The sequence below is a fragment of the Leopardus geoffroyi genome, chromosome C2, assembly GCF_018350155.1.
Source record: "Leopardus geoffroyi isolate Oge1 chromosome C2, O.geoffroyi_Oge1_pat1.0, whole genome shotgun sequence".
In the NCBI taxonomy this organism is placed as follows: domain Eukaryota; kingdom Metazoa; phylum Chordata; class Mammalia; order Carnivora; family Felidae; genus Leopardus; species Leopardus geoffroyi.
The window spans coordinates 115,608,345-115,625,094 of record NC_059333.1 but is presented as its reverse complement, the minus strand read 5'-3'; the positions used below and the strand labels follow the sequence as shown (position 1 = coordinate 115,625,094).

At 38.0% G+C, this 16,750-nt stretch overlaps 1 protein-coding gene across 2 annotated transcripts in view; it reads left to right on the top strand.

The window, feature by feature from the left end:
* Positions 1–8,991: 8,991 nt before the first annotated feature.
* CPB1 (carboxypeptidase B1) overlaps positions 8,992–16,750 on the top strand; it is a 56,713-nt gene continuing 48,954 nt past the window's right edge. The window contains exons 1-2 of one of the 2 annotated variants that reach the window (XM_045503346.1): positions 9,070–9,163; positions 9,752–9,846. The gene's annotated coding sequence lies outside the window, so the exon portion shown is untranslated. Of the gene's footprint in view, positions 9,164–9,751; positions 9,847–16,750 lie in introns of both variants that reach the window. The other variant, XM_045503345.1, reaches the window with a different exon arrangement.

Sequence of the window (16,750 nt, the reverse complement as noted above, 5' to 3'; positions counted from 1 at the left end):
TCATCCCTTTTATAGAACACCCATTGCTCATCCCAACAAGTGTCCTCCTTAATGCTCTTTGCCCATTTAGCCCATCCCCTCATCCAAAACCCCTCCAACAACCCTCAATTTGTTCTCTGTATTTAAGAGTCTCTTGTGTTTTGTCCCCCTCCCTATTTTTATGTTATTTTTGCTTCCCTTCCCTTATGTTCATCTGTTTGTATCTTAAATTCCACATATGAGTGAAGTCATATGATATTTGTCTTTCTCTGACTGATGAATTTCACTTAGCGTAATACATTCTAGTTCCATCCACATTGTTGCAAATGGCAAGATTTCATTTTTCATTGCCAAGTAATATTCCATTGTATATAAATATACCACATCTTCTTTACCCATTCATTAGTAGATGGGCATTTGGGCTCTTTCCATACTTTGGCTATTGTTGATACTGGTGCTATAAACATCAGGGTGCATGTGCCCCTTCGAAATAGCACACCAGTGCTAAAGGACCAGCCAGTATCCTTTAGATAAATACCTAGTAGTGCAATATCTGGGTCTATTTTTAATTTTTTGAGGAACCTCCATATTGTTTTCTGGAGTGGCTGCACCAGTTTGCATTCCCGCCAGCAGTGCAAAGGGGTTCTTCTTTCTCTGCATCCTCTCCAACATCTGTTGTTGCTTAAGTTGTTCATTTTAACCATTCTGACAGATGTGTGGTGTAGTACCTCATTGTGGTTTTGATTTGTATTTCCCTGATGATGAGCAATGTTGAGCTTCTTTTCATGTGTCTGTTAGCCATCTGGATGTCTTCTTTAGAAAAGTCTCTATTCATGTCTTTTGTCCATTCCTTCACTGGATTATTTGTTTTTTGGGTGTTGAGTTTGTTAAGTTCTTTATAGATTTTGGATACTAACCCTTTATCTGATGTGTCATTTGCAAATATCTTCTCCCATTCCATCAATTGCCTTTTAGTGTTGCTGATTGTTTCCTTCGCTGTGCAGAAGCTTTTTATCTTGATGAGGTCCCAATAGTTCATTTTTGCTTTTGTTTCCCTTGTCTCTGGTAAGGCAGTTGCTGCAACTGAGGTCAAAGAGGTTTTTGTCTGCACTCCCCTCTGGGATTTTGATGGCTTCCTGTCTTACGTTTAGGTCTTTCATCTATTTTGAGTTTATTTTTGTGTATAGTGTAAGAAAGTGGTCCAGGTTCATTCTTCTGCATGTCGCTGTCCAGCTTTCCCAGCACCATTTACTTTATTCCATAGGATATTCCTTCCTGCTTTGTCAAAGATTAGCTGGCCATATGTTTGTGAGTCCCTTGGTTCTCTATTCTGTTCCATTAATCTATGTGTCTGTTTTTGTGCCATACCAAATGTCTTGATGATTACAGCTTTGTAATACAGCTTGAAGTAAGGAACTGTGATACCTCAAGCTTTGGTTTCTTTTTCAGGATTGCTTTGGCTATTTGGGGTCTTTTCTGGTTCCATACAAATTTTAGAATTGTTTGTTCTAGCTCTGTGAAGAATACTGGTGTTATTTTGATAGGGATTACATTGAATATGTAGATTGCTTTGGGTAGTATCGACATTTTAATAATATTTGTTCTTCCAATCCATGATCATGGAATGTTTTTCTCCTTATTCTGTGTGTCTTCTTCAATTTCTTTCATAAGCTTTCTATAGTTTTCAGTGTATAGATTTTTCACCTCCTTGGTTAGGTTTATTCCTAGGTATTTGATGGGTTTGGGTGAAATTGTAAATGGGATACATTCCTTAATTTCTCTTTCTGCTGCTTCATTATTGGTATACAGAAATGCAACCCATTTTGGTACACTGATTTTATATCCTGTGACTTTGCTGAATTCACAGATCTGTTCTAGAAGTTTTTTTGTGGAATCTTTTGGGTTTTCCACATAGAGTATCATGTCGTCTGTGAAGAGTGACAGTTTGACTTCCTCCTGGCCGATTTGGATGCCTTTTATTTCTTTGTGTTATCTGATTGAGGAGGCTAGACTTTCAACACTATGTTGAATAACAGTGTTGAGAGTGGACATCCTTGTTGTGTTCCTGACCTTAGGGAAAAAGCTCTCAGTTTTTTCCCCATTGAGGATGATATTAGGGGTAGGTCTTTCATATATGGCCTTTATGATCTTGAGGTATGATCCTTCTATCCCTACTTTCTTGAGGGTTTTTATCAACAAAGGATGCTGTATTTTGTCAAATGCTTTCTCAGCATCTATTGAGATGATCATGTGGTGTTTATTCTTTCTTTTATTAATATGATGTATCACATTGTTTGATTTGTGAATACTGAACCAGCCTGCATCCCAGGTATAAATCCCACTTGTTTGTGGTGAATAATTCTTTTAATGTATTGTTGGATCCAATTGGCTAGCATTTTGTTGAGAATTTTTGCATCCATGTTCATCAGGGAAATTGGTCTGTAGTTCCCCTTTTTAGTGGGGTCTCTGGTTTTAGAATCAAGGTAATGCTGGCCTTGTAGAATGAGTTTAGAAGTTTTCCTTCCATTTCTATTTTTTGGAGCAGATTCAAAAGAATAGGTGTTAACTCTTCTTTAAAAGTTTGGTAGAATTCCCCTGGGAAGCCATCCAGCCCTGGACTCATGTTTTTTGGGAGATTTTTTGTTACTTATTTAATTTCTTTACTGGTTATGGGTCTGTTCAAATTTTTTATTTCTTCCTCTTTCAGTTTTGATAGTTTATATGTTTCTAAGAATCTGTCCATTTCTTCCAAATTGCCCAATTTATTGGCATATAATTGCTCACAATATTCTTTTATTATTGTTTATATTTCTGCAGTGTTGGTTGTTATCTCTCCTCTTTCATTATTTATCTTATTTATTTGGGTCCTTTCCTTTTATTTTTGATCAATCTGGCTAGGGGTTTATCAATTTTGTTAATTCTTTCAAAGAACCAGCTCTTGGTTTCATTGATCTGTTCTACTGTTTTTTGATTTCAATATCATTGATTTTTTGTAGGTTATGTATCAGAGACCTTTCTTCCTTCTTTAGGAAGGCCTGGATTGCTATATATTTCCCTCTTATGACAGCCTTTGCTGCATCCCAGAAGTTTGGGGCTGCTGTGTTTTCATTTTCATTGGCTTCCATGTACTTTTTCATTTCCTCTTTAATTTCTGGTTAACCCATTCATTCTTTAGTAGGATGTTCTTTAATCTCCAATTGTTCATGGTCTTTCCAAATTTTTTCTTGTGGTTGATTTCAAGTTTCATAGCATTGTGGTCTGAAAATTGCATGGTATGATCTTGATCTTTTCATACTTGTTAAGGGCTGATTTGTGTCCCAGTATGTGATCTATTCTGGAGAATGCTCCATGTGCACTCTAGAAGAATATGTATTCTGCTGCTTTAGGATGAAATGTTCTGAATATATCTGTTAAGTCCATCTGGTCCAGTGTTTCATTCAAAGCCATTGGTTCCTTGTTGGTTTTCTACTTAGATGATCTGTCCCTTGTTGTAAGTGGAGTGTTGAAGTCCCCTACTATTATGGTATTATTATCAATGAGTTTATGTTTGTGATTGATTTATATATTTGGGTGTTCCACTTTGGGGGCATAAATGTCTATAACTGTTAGATCTTCATGGTGAATAGACCCCTTAATTATGATAAATGTCCTTCATCTCTTGTTACATCTTTATTTTAAAATCTACATTGTCTGATGTAAGTATGGCTACTCCTGCTTTCTTTTGGTGACCATTAGCATGATAGATGGTTCTCCATCCCCTTACTTTCAATCTGAAGGTGTCTTTAGGTCTAAAATGGGTCTCTTGTAAACAGCATATAGATGGATTTTGTTTCCTTATCCATTCTGATACACTATGTTTTTTGATTGGAGTGTTTAGCCCATTGACATTTACAGTGAGTACTGAAAGATATGAATTTAGTGCCATTGTGTTGCCCGTAGTGTTGGAGTTTCTCATGGTGTTCTTTGGTCCTTTCTAGTCTTTATTGCTTTTGGCCTTCTTTTATTTTGTTTCATCTTTTCTCCCCTCAGAGAGTCCCCCCTAAAATTTCTTGCAAGACTGGTTTAGTGGTCACAAACTCCTTTAGTTTTTGTTTGCCTGAGAAACTCTTTATCTCTCCTTCTATTTTGAATGACAGCCTTGCTGGATAAAGAATTCCTGGCTGCATATTTTTCTGATTCAGCATGTTGAATATATCCTGTGCCTCTCCTTTCTGGCCTGCCAAGTTTCTGTGGATAGATCTGCTGTGAACCTGATCTGCCGTCCCTTATAGGATAAGGACTTTTTTTTCCCCTTGTTGCTTTCATAACTCTTTTCTTGTCTGTGTATTTTGTGAATTTGACCATGCTGTGCCTTGTTGATGATCGGTGTTTGCTGAATCTACTGGGAGTTCTCTGTGATTCTTGGATTTTGATGTCTGTGTCTTTCCCCAGATTAGGAAAGTTTTCCACTATAATTTGCTGTCATAAATTTTCTACCCCTTTTTCTCTCTCTTCATCTTCTGGGACTCTTATGATTCAGATGTTATTCCTTTTTAATAAGTCACTGAGTTTTCTAATTCTTGTATCATGCTCTTTTGCCTTAGTTTCCCTCTTTTTCCCTGCTTCATTATTCTCCATAATTTTGTCTTCCATATCACTGATTCGCTATTCTCCTTTGTCCATTCTTGCCACCATGGCAGCCATTCAAGATTCCATCTTGACTATAGCATTTTTTATTTCATCTTGACTAGATTTCACTTCTTTTATCTCCACAGAAAGGAATTCTATGTTTTTTTAACCCCATCTAATTCTATTTCTAGAATTCTTAATGCTAAGAATTAAAAATTAAATCTTAATTCTAGTTCAGACATCTTGCTTATATCTGTGTTGATTAAGCCCCTGGCTGTCATTTCTTCCTGTTCTATCTTTTGGGGTGAATTCCTTGATTTTGTCATTTTAGAGGAAGAAAAGGAATTAATAAAATTAAAAATCAAAAACAACACAAAAATCAAATAAAGGAAGCTAGATTCTAGCTGTGTTTTCATCTGGTTGTTGAAAGAAGCTTGATAGAATAGAGAAAAAAGAGGGGGAGAAAGAAAAGAAAAGTAAGAGAAAGTTTAAAAAGTAAAAAAAGCATATATAATAAAATAGAATAAAATAAATGAAGTGAAAAAGAATAAAAAGATTTACAAAAAATAAAAAACATAATAAAAAGAATTTTTAAAAAATTTTTAAAGAAAATAAAAACAAATTTTCTCTTTCTGTATCCAAGAAAAAGGGGAAAACAACATTTAAACACAGAAGCAAAAACATGGAAAAAAAAAACAAAAACAAATAGATGAACGAGCAAATAGAATGAAACCCAAATGAAGTTATATCCCATTTCCCCTAGAACCCAAACTATAAAGCACTCTACACTCCGTACACTAAGGAGGTGGAGTGACTTGTGCTGGTCTTCTAGGGAGATGTGCTTGGAGGTAACAGTTGGGCGTGGTTTGGTGTAATGGCTCCCTTCTCCACTAGGTGGCACTGCTTAGCTTACTGGAGTGGATCTCTGTGGCGTGTATGTACATGTGCGGGAGTGGTGGAAATGCCTTCACTCAGCACCCTATTCCCTGGCACAGGAACTCTGCGTTCTCACTGACCTGCAATCAAGCACCCCAAGCACACCTTCTTTATCTCCATCCATTCCTCACTTCTATTCTATCTGTGTCCAAGCTGTCAGCCTGCCAGGTGAAACCTTCCTCCCAAATTCTATCTCAGATAGGGCTGTGTTTCCAAACCCCTCATCTCAGAGAACTTTGTGGCTTGGACCTGCTCCAACTGTCTGGGGAAGGGTCTCACTAAGCAATGGCCTGGTGCCAGCTTGCCCCAGAAAAGGTTCATGAGATCTTGCAGCAGCATAGGTTCAGAGATTACGGTAAATCACAACACACAGCCAGCACCAGGTTTCACTGCACTCTGGTGCCTTTGTCCCAATACCAGCAAATGTGGCTGCTCTCTGGGGTGTGCTGGGACCTTTGCCTGTGGTGAGGCGTATGGCCTCTACCAAATGCACTCCAAGCAGGGGAACATTTCTCCCTGTGTGGCCCACGGACCCTCAGACCTCACTGCCTGCTCCTGGGGATTTGCTCCTGAACAGTGCACCGTCAGGTATTGTGCTCTGAAATTTCTACTCTGTGCTCCACCATTTATAGAATCTTAGTGGTATTGAAATCCTCTCCTTTCTACCCATCAATGGTTTTCGGGAACAGACCTCTTGTTCAGTCCCTTGTGAGTGTTTCCACTCTTGCTCTTGCTCTCCAGTGCTTTTCCTGCATGAACCTGGTGTGCTGCACCCTCCCTTTCCCCTCTTACTGTCCTCTCTCCAAAAATAGCTCCCTACTCTTCATGGCTTTTCTCCCCCAGTTCACCAATCCATACTGCATACCTGCCCACTTCTGTGGCTCAAGTTATGCAGATTATTGTAGACACAATAACTTTTGATGCATGAATAAGTAAATTAAGTTTTTACTTTACAAACTTTTTTTTTTTTAATTTTTAACTGTATACCTCTTAAACTCTACTCTGCCATGCCCCGCCCTATGGATGATGCCCCAGCCACACTATTCGACCAGCTCCCAAAACATGTCAACCTCTCTCTTGTCTGAGGCCTTTGCATGTGCTGTTACCTCTGTAAACTGGTCTCTCACCGGTCTCCCAGTGGTCTCCCCACACCCCGTTATAAACACACTCTTTTTGGCCTTCCCACAATTGCCACCTCCAGAGAAGTTCTTTCTTAATTCCTCTCTAGGTAGCCTCTCGCAGAAGATCAACTCCCAGATGATAAGCTACACTCTGCAGAAAACTTTCTACAACTTTCTCTCCTAAAACAGAAGTGTAGTGTCACCTTCTTATGTTAATTTTTATAGCAAAGACTTTTTCTTTTGACACATTATATTCAATTTTTTTCTTTCATAAACCAAGCTGCTAAGTGCTACTAAAACATGTAATAAAAAAGGTAAATGGCCTCTGTATTAATCTTAAGTACTGCCGCCTGTAATATGATTTTTAAAACTATATTCTCAAATTATATAAACCCCGTGGGGCTGATTGTCAATGTCTTTCATACATAAGAAAGCCTCATTGCGGCTGTCATACGTCATATGCAAAATGTTTTCTTCTCTTAAAAAAAAAACACTTTGTTATAAAGAGACTTTTGTGAAATTAGTGCAAGTGAAAGAAGCCACACTAACAGTGTTTGACCATAACCACAGAAGAAACACTTTCTTATAGCACTGATATGCCTCACATAAACTTCAGAATATCCACAATTTTCCTGTTGACAATCATCTAATACTGGTGAAAGTTTTTGTCATCCATTTTTTTGCCATTTCCAGTAGGCAGCGACCTGGACTTCCACAAAGCAACCTGCTATAATGGTCCGGTCATGGCTGCCAGGCATGAGCTGGTAAATTATTCACATTACCAGATGTGACTGTCGCACTTCAGTTTTGCAGAGTGTTTTACAATCCTTTTTCTTAGTCATAACTCATAGATTTGTGAAAGAGGCAGTTTCTGTCATTTTTGCTTTGCAACTTGGATGCTGATCCATGGAAAGGTTAAATAGCGTTTCCAAGGTCACCAAGAGTTTTCCTGACAGAGCCTACTTAAGCATTCATTGCCTCTGACACAGGGCTCTGGGGAGAAGGAAACAGACGAGGTGAGGAAAAGCCCTGGGCTACGATGAGAATGCAACATCAGAAGCACATCACTGGGGACAGGGCTTCTCATAAACTGCTAAAGACAACCATACTACAAATGCCCAATTATGTCCAAATCTTGCTAATTTTAAATAACATCCTCAAAATTCCTGAAGCACAGCAAAACTATAAATTGAAGTATCATGGAAAAATGTTTGAAAAAAAGTAAACTGACTTTTTAAATATGTGCCAAGCAAGATACACTATTTATTTTCTATTTATACCATGTTGGTACTAACAGGTGTAGTTTATATTTACAAACACTAATACAGTCTTGTTATACGTGCTTGGAAGCTTTAGGCATTGTTTGCTTTTTCTAAGGGTCACAATAGGACCTTACCGTCAAAAGAAGCCTCTCATTTTTCAGAGCAGCGCACTGTGTTCAGAAAAGTTAAGTGCCTTGTGTAACATGGCGAAGCTACCCACTGCATCTTGCCCTCAACTCAATGCTCTGTCCCCAGGCCACACTATCTCCCTCTGGTCTTCCTCTGGTGGACATTACTGATGTCTTTATATATGTGGTAAACAAGATCCATGAGGACATTTCAATTTGGGGAACGGCATGAGTAGAGAGAATCAGCAACAAGAGCTACTAATTAACTACAGGGGATTTGGTGAAAATGCTGAAAATACCCTGAAATCACATGATCTGAAGACTTTTAAGGAGAGGAATTCATCCTTGCTCAGTAATCACCAATCCCTGTGTACCATATCCTAAGAACATGGACAAAGAGGAGGCTGATATCCCAGATTAGCTCTGGAGGCAGGCTATGACTCCAAGCCTAGGTTCTTAGTCCTCAATTATTTGTTTAATCAGTCTGCCTTTTGCACAATGAAAGGTGCAATAATGGCTATTTCTCATAGAAAACAGAGTAAAAGTATACAAATCAAATCTCTAGACTTTACTCTGTTTATCTCCAATACTATTTCCAGTGCAATATGGTTCATGAATACATTTGATCATAAGAATTTGGCAGCTCTTGGGAGTTAATGTTGCTTAACCTGAGGTAGAATGGATGTCAAGGCAGGGCCTAGGACTACTCAGCAGACTTGGACCTTCAAGAAATTTCTTTCAGTCACACCAACCTCAAAGCAGTCTTAGCATGGCTAAGACTTTTTACTCCTGCCTTCAGCAGCAAGCCACAGACTTCTCACTGTGGGATGTGGGAATTTGGTTTGTTTTCCCTTAGCCCTGTGACTATGACTTTCCTAGTGAGTAACTTCACTGCCTCTCTGCTAAGTTCCCCAATTGGTCTCCACAGAACAGATTTGGCACCCAAGGCAACACAGTTAGGCAGACCACAAAGTCTCCAGAATGAGGAAATGTTGGAAGCAGATAATATATTCAGCTGAGCATTCTTCCTGGCAGTGTGAGCGAGAGCTTGATTTGGATCTTAAAAGCTTGGTGGCAACAACAAATGAGCATTGGCCTGGAAAATCTGCTTCCTCTTAGGCAAGACAAGGTAGGTAATATGAAAATAAGTTTAACATATTTGCAGAATCTATCTGCATTTTAAGGGGGAGGGGTGTGATACTACCATATAGGCTACTTTCATGGCATCATTCAGCTCTGCATCCCTTGTGTGTAATCCAAAGCTCTTTGCATCTCTGACTGTTTCCCAGTACCTGAGGGTCAAGCATCCCACTGACAGCTTAGAAATAGAAGCCAAAAAGATTTGGAGCTGGTGTGGGTGACTGTCGAGCACAGATGGCCAGTTATCAATATAATCTGTGTATCTGGGAGGCAAGTGCTGTAAGGAGGCAGCTGCTAAACCAAATCAATCAAACCATAGTTCTTAAGAAGAGAGAGTATGTGTATTGGAAAAGGACAGAAGTTATGGATGCATGCAACTGTACAAGGCTATGATCTATGGTTAAAAATCAGGATTATATGCACTAATTAATTGAGAGTTTCCCAAAGGGCAACCCTATCTTATGGAGGGTCAGAGCAATAATCCATTTCCAGGGCAGAGGCTGGGGGAATGTTGTGGGGAGTCATTTTGCAAGTTTAGCTTCAACTGTCTCAATCCATCGTTTTCCTGGTATGCCAGGGTATGTTACATCACTATTGATGCTCTGTGCTTTGGGATAAGACAGCAGGTCCAGGTTTAAAAGAAGATATTGACCTGCCATTTTCCAAAGGAAGGTGAGCATGGAATGCTTTTACTCCATTTATTGATCACTTAGCTCTGTGGATTAATCTGTACAGCTGGATAAATTCTGAATTTTCAATCTGTGGTGTAACCCATAATGTTAGTAGTGGAAAATGAGCCAACATTACTTTGTTCTGGCTATGTGAACAGCACTGAACTCTAATTGTGTTGCTCTATCTAAGCCCCAGAATGGAAACTGCCAAGATCAATTCATTTTGATAAATCAACTGTTTCTGATGGCCATCTACACTGAACTACAGCTGCTGTGGGTTTTTTTTCCCCCCCCTAACAAAATGATTATGAAGCAAGCATGTTCCAACTATTCCTCACATTGTTTTACTGAACTAATGAATTGCTCTGGGAAGCCTCTTATGAAGACTTTTGATCAATTATTGCATACAAACTGGTTAAAAGAAAATACATCATAATTAGGCTAACAAATCTGCTGTGATGCTGCCTCTCCTGATGAATGAAATCCTTGGAGATGGGGAAGGGGAGACACAGAGGGGTATTTGAACTTTTCTATTTATTGATTTTCATACTTTATAATATGATGGATTAACCAACACTGGCTCACAACTGCTCTTTGTCCAGAGTTTAAATGAAGAAAAAAAAAAATACCTTTTGGTTCCTTTAAAAAAAATCTCCTAGACGTGTGAGAGGAATAAGCATATGGTCTCCAGCAATACTACTGAGAACATTCACGTAGATCAAAATGAGGAAATGCATTTCAGCTGTCACTACCGTGTCATTACAGCCCCTCTTCAACTGCATTTATGTTGCCAACAAGAATCCTCACCAGATCAAAATGATTGGAATCAGGCCCAAGACAGCTGTGGCCTAGATAAAGCAAACCAAATGATTTTCAGTCTCCTAGATACCAAGAAACAAGATATGTCATCGATGGCCAGTTAGTGATCTTGTTCTACACTTCAGTACTGCTCATCTGAGCATGACACTTTCGGTACAGTCCTTGGACTATCGTTGTTGGTTACGGTTTAAAGAGAAAAAAAAATCCATTTTATTTAAAGCCTTTCACTGGCAAAGTTGGGGACTCAGACACCAAGTGGCACAGAGAAAAATTCAGGAGCCCATAAAAGGACCCAACGATCTAATCAACTAGAATGTCCTTTTTTCTAATAATTTCATTGTTCAAAAATTGAGGAGACATTGGCTGCAAACATTTTCTAGACTAGAGACGACTAAGTGACATCTGGAGTGTGACTCTGGATTAAAATTCAACCTTACATATTACATAAAAAGGGGGGGGGGACTACATGAAGAGAAAGTCACCAGTCAAACCTCTCACAAAAAGTTTTGTGCATTAATAAGAAATTACCCCTTTTGTAACTACCTATGTTTACAGACACTGGTAGCATTATGCTCTGAGATATACAGATTACATGGATAACCGGCCATCTGTCCTCGACAGTCACCCACATGAGCACCATGTCTGCTATAATTGAGTTGAGATGTCTTCAGACGACCAGAGTCTTAAAGAGTGAAATCACTCTTTAGTAATTTAGATCAGTGTTCCCCAACCTTTCTTATGTCATAGTATACATAAAGTTAATGTTTGTACAGACAAGGCTGTTTGAGGCCCTGCCACCCTGGAGACTGAGAGCATAAACATCCCAGGCACGCTATGAACTATTCACATGTGAAGTTTTCCTGTACAGCAGAGATTCTTAACCTTTTTTGGGCCATAGACCCTTTTAGTATCCAGTGATGTCTATAGACTCAGAATAATATTTTTAAGTACATAAAATAAAATTGAAAATGATTGAAAAGGAAACTTATTATATTGAAATAGTTATAAAATATTTAAAAACCTAATGTATGATATAGTATATGTGCTTTTTATTAAAGCATTAAAAAAAGAAGATCTAGGAAATTCTAGTAAATACTGTAATTTCAAAGTAGCTGAGAATGTAAGTAGTATTTCAAGATATCTATAATAATTCCATTGTGATATGAAAATATGTGTTATTTCTATTAAAGACAAAGCCATCCATGTTGCTAACACTACAATGATTTCTGGCGTATAGTCACAGTTGAGGAAAATGCCAAATTTCAGTGGGAAGTGAGAGAAAACGAGGATGTAATTTTTTCGAATCCCAACGCATGAACCCCTTGAAATTTCTCCATGGTTCCGAGGTTGAGAATCCTCATTTAGAAGAAGAAAGGTACAAAAAAACGAATCTTCTCTGTTTCTTTCTATTCCTCCCTTTCTCCAGACGTATTCTGAATCTCTTAATCCCCTTCTCTGTCCCCTTTTCCTACAGTTTCTATTTCTTCTTAGCCTGTCTTTCCTTACTATCTCCTCCCATTCTCTTCCTGCACTTCACTTCCTTTTCTCACTTTCCATAATCCACTCTCAGCATATGGTACACTCAGCATATGATCAGACTCCCCAGGAACAGGCTCTTGAATTGCTCTGCTCATAGCAAACAGTGGAAGTTTGGGCAAAGAGGGAAATGCACCATGACCTGCAGCCAAAGTAGGAGATGGATACAGCTTGCTCCAGGCCAGGCCTCCTCGTCATAAGTGAAAGAAAGAAAGCAGCACACAGTTCAGAACAAAATCAGCAATCGTTTGCTCACTTTGCTCAGTATATAACCAGCAAAGTTATCCAATCTCCAAAGTAGACTATTTACAGGCATAAGTTTTATCACTTAAATATCAAGTTCTTCCTATGAAAACTGAGATTGCATTAGTCAGTTAATCCCATGTCATTATAGAAAGTGGTATTAGCAAACCTAAAAACATTTCTGGACAGTCAAAAGGACTGTAAGGAAGCTCAGACACTTAAAACTATCATCCATATACCTCAAATACACAACCATACACTGGCACTCAAAAATGTAATCATATTTCACATACATACTTGCCACCCTCCTCCTCAAATAATATTCTAGAAGCATCTTATATGATTATTCTCTTAGAGGCCACTGAATTATCTGGTCGGTGTTCTGGACCACTGCTGAGTAATCTAGAAAACCATTAAGTCCTCCAATAAGTAGCTAAATTAAAATACTGAGTAAACACAGAAACAATAGGAAAACAAGAGACTCATAAATGAAATTTATTTTTAAATTGTACTGAATAGAGTTACCAATGAGGCAAGGGAATTCATTAAATGTTAAATATTTCACTTCAATAAAGCACGTGTAACAACATTTCCTGTAATTTTGTATAAGACCATCTGAACTAATTTTGCAACAAAAAAATCAGCCACCTGGGTAGAAAACTGAAAAAATAACAATAACTTATAGGAATGCCAATTGGGAAAAAGCACTTAATACTATGTCGTCTAGCCAAAAAAAAAAAGAGAGAGAGAGAGAGAACTATTCCAATTACTTCAGTGTTCTGACATGAAGCATTCTGCATTATTTTGTTCATAATTCCCCATGAAGAAGAGCCAATCAATCAGGAGGCAGGTAGAAAGACGCATCTGTGTCAAAGTCACACCTAATTTTGCACACTTCTTTCTCATATGACTCATCCCTTCCCAGACAACATAAAGTCTCCCTGCTTGTTGTTTCAAGTTCAAATAAACATGATGTCTCTGATTCAAATCTTGGCTCTCCTGACCAATTGTGTGACCTTAAGCAGTTATTTTTCCTAAGCCCCAGTTTCTTCAAATATAGAGTAATTCAAAGAGCAATTATGAAAATCAATATAAGCAATCCACATTAAGTTGTTAGTACTGAGCCTGGCATAGAAGAAATTCTCAATAAATAATATGATGAGAGTTTGTATCTGACCCACTCAACTGACAAGATCATATTTTCAAACTATGAAAAGGAAGCAGAGCTGAATTTGGTATAATATGGAATGCTGTTTACCTGTATCGAAATCTATTTTGTTCTCCTTATACTTAGTGAAATACATACCAATGGTGTGCCAATGCTGTGCTATTTTTCATACATCAAAGTTAGTAGAAGTATGATTTTAACTTCAAGTGTAAGCAGCTCTTATTGTGCCTAGGACTGTAGCATCTCCCTTGATACACAGAAAGAAAAATCACATCCACGTAGAGGGAAAACAGCTATAGCATTGTTTCTATTAGAGAATAAGTTAAATTTTGTAATTTCTGTAATTTGAAATCCTAAGCATATTGGCTTAGCTTGAGGATTTCCAAAACAATATTTTTTAAAGTAATAGTAATCTTTAAAACTGCAAAAATGTTTAAATTCCCATCTCCTTTATTTAGCCCATTCAAATATGATATCTATAAAAGCTTTGTGTTGTGGTAATAATCCCTTACTATTTCCTCTCTCTCCTTGGTCTTTTCATTTATTCATTTCCCATTAATCGTAACATTGAAATAAAAAGAGAATGAATTTTTTAAAGTCACTTTCCATTCTGGAGCTTTGTTAATTTCTTCTAAGTGCACTTTAGTGCTGTTTAATTTGTATCTAGGGGTAGCACACTATGACTGCACTATTTGCTTATTCCTCCAGACAGAAGCAATTAGTTGGGCTAGCCAAATCCTCCACCTGGCCACCATCAGCATATGCACAGCACCAGGAGAAAACAGGAGGCTGAGTGTTCCTTAGGGCCTGTTTCCTTTGGTATTCAAAACCCCCACTTTCTCCAATGGGCCTGTGGTTGTAGAGGCGTATTTATGGAGCTCCGATCTCTCTGATCCTATTCCCAGAAGACGATGAACATAGCTGTATCTCTATTCTAATATTTCAGTACCAAATGCAATTTTTTTCTATTTAAAAGCTATACTGACAAATAAGGAATCTTTAAAGCGCAATTACTAGTTTGGCACTGGTTGACATTTCTGGTGTGTGTGTGTGTGTGTGTGTGTGTGTGTGTATGTTGCTAATACCACCAAGCAATTTTCTGTGACACCAGCTGGGTGTCCTACAATTTAACTCAATTCTGACACTATCTACTTGGAGATAACATCAGATCCCACTGTGGTCCTAGGGGGCTAGAACCAAGGCTAGGTTAGGGGCTCAGCCCCACAAGATTGCCCCACACCAATTCTAAGTCCAGGCTCTCACCTGTGCTTCTGGCCAACTGGCTATAGATCAGAGGTTCCTATGCCCCTCTCCTTGGGCTCCATTAATTTGCTAAAATGGCTCACAGGACTCAGAGAAACACTGTACATACTAGATTACTGGTTTGTTATAAAAGGATATAACTCAGGAACAGCCAGATGGAAGACATACATAGGGCAAGGTATGTGGGAAAGGGATCAGAACTTCCAAGCTCTCTGGTCAGGCCATTCTCCCTGAATCTCCACATGTGCTCCAAACCTCAACCCTTTGGGGGTTTATGAAGGTTTCATTATAAAGGCACAACTGATTAAATCTTTGTCCATTGGAGACTGATTCAACCTCCAGCCTCTCTTCCCTCCAAAAAAGGTCAGGGAGATGGGACTGAAAGTTCCAACCCTCTAGTGAACCCCCTGGCAACCAGCCCCATCCTTAGGTGCATTCCAAAAGCCACCTCATTAACTTAAATTCAGATTGAAAGGGGCTTGTTTTGAGTATCAAGACATATTTATCACCCTTATCTTAGGCAATTCCAACGGTTTAGGAGTTCTGTGCCAGGAACAGGGACAAAGACCAAATATATATTTCTTATTATAAATCACAGTATCACATTACTGGAACTTGATGTTTGTTAATGTTATATAAGAAAAATCTAGAAAAAAAAAGTAAGCTGCTAAATACCAATCATGGCTCAACCATGATTATGTATGTCAATCCTTTGGAAAATACATATATTGTACTATGGTAAGACTGTTTTTGCAAAGTCACTGGACAACTCCATACCCCTTTGAATTAGAATTTGTAAGTCTGAAGTATAACTTGATAAATACCTATGTTGAAAATGGCTTTTCTCTTAGATGATAGGATCATTAGTTTCTAGACTTTCTTCTCAATACTTAAACTAGCATTTTCTCTAATTTATAAGAAATTTCATTCCATACTTGTCATGTGATGAGTGCTCATTGTGATTCAGGAAAGTCTGAATTTAAAAATTAAATCATGCCTCATCTGGGAATCTGGTACCCAAGCAAGTAGCCATTTTTAAACTAAGTAATTATCATATCCCATTCAACTAAAGCAAACATTAAGCATCTTGTACTATATCAATAGTGTGAGAAAATGTGCAAGAATTTTAAATGTGTAGGACACAGCACATACTTTTTATTCCATATAAAGTGCTTATAATTAATCTAATATGTTTATTTTGAACAATATTTACACCTTTCTACTTGGGTTTTAACAAGAGACATAGTGTTCAAAAGAGCTCCTCTTGGAGGTCTTGGAACTTTCACCTTAGAGAATGATTCTTCTAGTTCTTGGTCATTTTTTTCTAGTTTCAGAAGCTGCTAAATACCAAACCCCACAGGTGATTCAGGAAAAATACCCACCAAGTTATTCCAACAAACAAGCAAAGGGAAGTCCCAAAGATCTTTAAATCAATTAACCAAAAGTTGCCATTTCTTCTCCTAAAGCAAATTAAGTTTTTTTTAAATTAGTTGTGAAAATCATCTGCTAAATAGCTTCTTTCTTTACCATGTACAATATAAACCTGTTCACATTTGTCATCTAGGTGCCTAGCTCAGTGCCCAGAACATGGTAAATGCTACATAAATATCTTTGGAAATAAGAAAAGGCTAGTTTAGTGATGAATGAATGAATGAATGAATGAATGAATGAATGAATGAATGAATACCATATCCTAAATCTTAAATCACTCACTACCTATTTAGTAGAAATGTCCTGAGAAGTATTGTTGTTCTTAATGTTATTTTAACATTTGTCATCCTAACATTTTCCTTATTCATACTGTCAAAAATGTGCAAATGTGGAATTATGCTCTACATTGCTCTGCAGTGTTTGAAGTCAGGAAACAGAGCAAATC